This window comes from Sinocyclocheilus anshuiensis, unplaced genomic scaffold (assembly GCF_001515605.1).
Source record: "Sinocyclocheilus anshuiensis isolate Anshui unplaced genomic scaffold, SAMN03320099.WGS_v1.1 scaffold966, whole genome shotgun sequence".
NCBI classification, from domain to species: Eukaryota; Metazoa; Chordata; class Actinopteri; order Cypriniformes; family Cyprinidae; genus Sinocyclocheilus; species Sinocyclocheilus anshuiensis.
In genome coordinates, this window is record NW_015540909.1 from 300,506 (window position 1) to 303,983 (window position 3,478).

A 3,478-nucleotide genomic window follows, 5' to 3' on the forward strand; every position below is an offset into this window, starting at 1 on the left:
GACCCTGGTCCAAGACGGAGACACGGGAGGCCTCCAGGGCAGATCAGGGAGCTCAGGAGGCCATGGCAGTGCAGGGAGCTCGGGAGGCCATGGCAGTGCAAGGAGCTCGGGAGGCCATGGTGGTGCAGGGAGCTCGGGAGGCCATGGCGGATCAGGAGATTCGGGAGGCCATGGCGGATCCGGAGACTCGGTAGGCCATGGCGGCCCCAGCCCCCGCCCCGGCCTCTACGACCAGAGCCCTACTACACTCCCCCCGCCCCCACCCAAAAAAATCCTTGAGGGAATTTACGGGGCTGAACTCGGGGATTGGAGCCCTCCCTGGGCTTAACGGGGGATCAGGAGCCCTCCCTGGGCTTAACTGGGGATCAGGAGCCCTTCCTGCCTCCCTGGGCTTAACTGGAGATCCGGAGCCCTTCCTGTGCTGAACTGGGGATCAGGAGCTGAAGCCGACACTGGAGCGAGCTCTGGGGCTGGAGCCAACACTGGAGCGAGCTCTGGGGCTGGGATGAGCGTAGATAACCGTCCCTTTATCCTCATCCTCCTCTTTTGGTTAGAGGTGAATTGGGCGGCCGGCGGGCTTGCCACAGGAACGGCCGGCGGGCTGGAGAGAGTCGTGGCCGGCAGGCTTGACATCGGAACGGCGGGCCGGCGGGCTTGAGAGAGCCACAGCCGGCGGGCTTGACTTCAGTGCGGCCGGCGGGCTTGAGAGAGCCGCAGCCGGCGGGCTTGACTTCGGAGCGGCCGGCAATCTTGTCTTGGAAGCGGTCAGCCTTTCTGGGCTGAGGACGATTGTGGAGCTTCGGATGACTCGGGGGTGCTGTGGGTTGCGCAGGTGGTCAGAGCTGTTGGCGTGGTATGTGGGGGTTCCTGGCGGGAGGTGAGCTGGGGAGACTTGGTGTGTTCCAGAGGGGGCTGGACGACGAGACTTAGACCGTGCCTTTATTTCTTCGACTCCAAAGTCGGAACAATTTAAATAAAGGACGAGGATCAGCTCAATTAGGGGGAAATCACTCACAGGAACTTCGCAGCGGACCATCTCGTCGTCGAGCCCCAGCTGAAAACACACACCTAGAGCAGCATCATGCCAGCTCACCTGGTTGGCAAGCTCTAGGAATTCCTCCACATATCGCTCCAACTTCCAACTGCCCTGCCGCAAACGCCACAGCCGGTCCTCAGCAGTAATCATGTTGATGGTCCCACAGATATGAGGGTCATACCATCAAATATTTTTAATACGACTGACTTTGAATTTAATGTGAATTTAATAAAAACATTGTAAGTTACTAATTTGCCTATAACACTTTCATTGTACAGAAAGAGAGCAAAGAACGTTTATATTATCAAAGAACATTTTCACTTCAGTCCAGAGAGTTAAAGCACTCTCAAAAACTCCCATAATAATCACTAAAGCGGTTTACATTGTGAAATGAATAGCTTACTTACATTTGTACGTCTTCACTTTGTTGTTTCTGACGAGAGAATATGCCAGAGGGCGAATACTCATAGACTAGTGAATATGAATGAGTGGAAGTCAACAGTCAACCCTGTGAGGGCAAAAGAATAACTCCTCTGAGGCTTAGTGGTGTCTACATGCAAATATTAGAGCATTACTCAGAGGTGCTCTTGGGTGTAATAAATTTCTCAGGTCATCTGGGAGCACAGCTAAATTATACAGGAGAAATTCAGACACTTTACTGACATTCTTGCCCATATGTTCAACCTGTTCATCTAAGAGAATGGACTCATCTATCAAAGGAGTGATGGCAGAAGTGAACACCGAACTGCTCTGAACAACAAAGGTCATGCCAGCACCAACCAGAATGGCCAGGTAGCCAGTCAGCCAGCCGAATGGGAAAGGAAAGTCTGCAGGAAAGAGTTTTGTTTACATCTCTTGAAAATGCTGTAAAAGATACTTGAGGCTCCCTTTGGGGTTTCTCAGACTATAACACTGGATGAAATTCTTAGCATGATTTCCAAAAGGGCAGCACACTTAGAAACTGACAAAGTGCTTACTGGACCCTATAGGTTCCTGCAAAAACTCAAAATACTATCAGTGATGTTTCTGCTAGTAAGATGCCTGTTTATGAACAGTGCATGTTTACTGATAAATTATAACATATTTGGTCACACTTTTGTTTGGGGACCAGTTCTCACTATTAACTAACTATTAACTATGACCAAAGACTATAGAATACCCAAGACGTGTCACTCATATAGTTTTGAATGGGGAAAAATGCAAAGCTTAAAGTCGGCATGAAACGGAAGTAGCGATTGACTTTTTTTCTCTACTGTGACGTCTATCCGAGTGAAATGGCATCTGAAATGAGAGGGCGGGACTTGATTTCGTCCTTCGGGAATCGATTGGATCGTTGGAAGTTGGGGCGTTGCTAACAACATGGAGGCAGATCTGAATGCCAGTTTGCAGTTAGTTGTGGGGGATTTCTCTCCACTGGATTCACCGCCAACACCCTAGCATGAAGAAATGTATTTATTGAGGAAGATGACGACGACGAGGACGATCAACGGCACAAAACATACCTAACAGCGCGTGTGCGCAGGCGAGAGAGAGAGACTGCATGAATGACTGAGCGCGTCCTCTATCAGGTTAAGTCATATTCATAAAAAAAACAGTTTGCGATGTCCTAAGAGTAATGTTGTGGTAATATCCTAATATCCTTTCAATTTGTAAGGGTAGTGTACTCCCCCATGGCTTGCGTCAGCACTGGTCAATGCATTGATTTCTATAAAGTGAAGCATCAGCTTCAGTTTTTTCCCCCTGTTGTTTATCCCAGCATTTACCCATCATGTCACTAGCTCCGCCCTTGCGCCATAGCTCGTGACCGGAAGAGAAGATGAGTCGTTTTGAGGGGGAGGGGAGGTTAACATTTTTGATTAAAGATTACAAGGGCACATTCATTTTTTTAAAATAATGAAGTGCACGGATCAATTATTTATAATAAACACTACAGTATTCCATTCAAAAATAAGAATTTTCAATTTTGATTTCATGGTGACTTCAATATGGCGGCTCAATCGCAGGAAGCTCCGCCTTCTGAAAGAAAGAGCCAATCGCTAATCGGTAAAGTCAGCAAGTCACTGCAGCTGCCGTTAGAAGTGTTCCGGTTGCCATAGAAACAGTCAGCGTTCTGAGATGTGCGCTTAGGACTGCGCATGCGCACTGGCTGATCTAACCTGAAAAATAAGCTTTTTATAATTCTATTTGAGCAAAATAAACGTCTCAGGTTACGTATGTAACCATGGCTCCCTGAGTAGGGAACGAGACACTGCATCCTCTATGTCTGAAGCATACATTGAAAAAACACCAACAACATATTGGCCGGCGACAGCCATGACATCACTACCGGTGCGACTATAGTATAAATAGGCGCCGGGAGAACACATCATCCACTTCTTCGTCTGAAGCTTGCGTCCGAAGCATGGCAAGAAACCTAGAGGACGCAGTGTCTCGTTCCCTACT

General features: G+C 48.6%; 1 pseudogene; it reads right to left on the reverse strand.

The window, feature by feature from the left end:
* Positions 1–3,478, reverse strand: part of LOC107689209 (sodium-dependent phosphate transport protein 2A-like) — a 22,069-nt pseudogene that overhangs the window by 11,439 nt on the left and 7,152 nt on the right.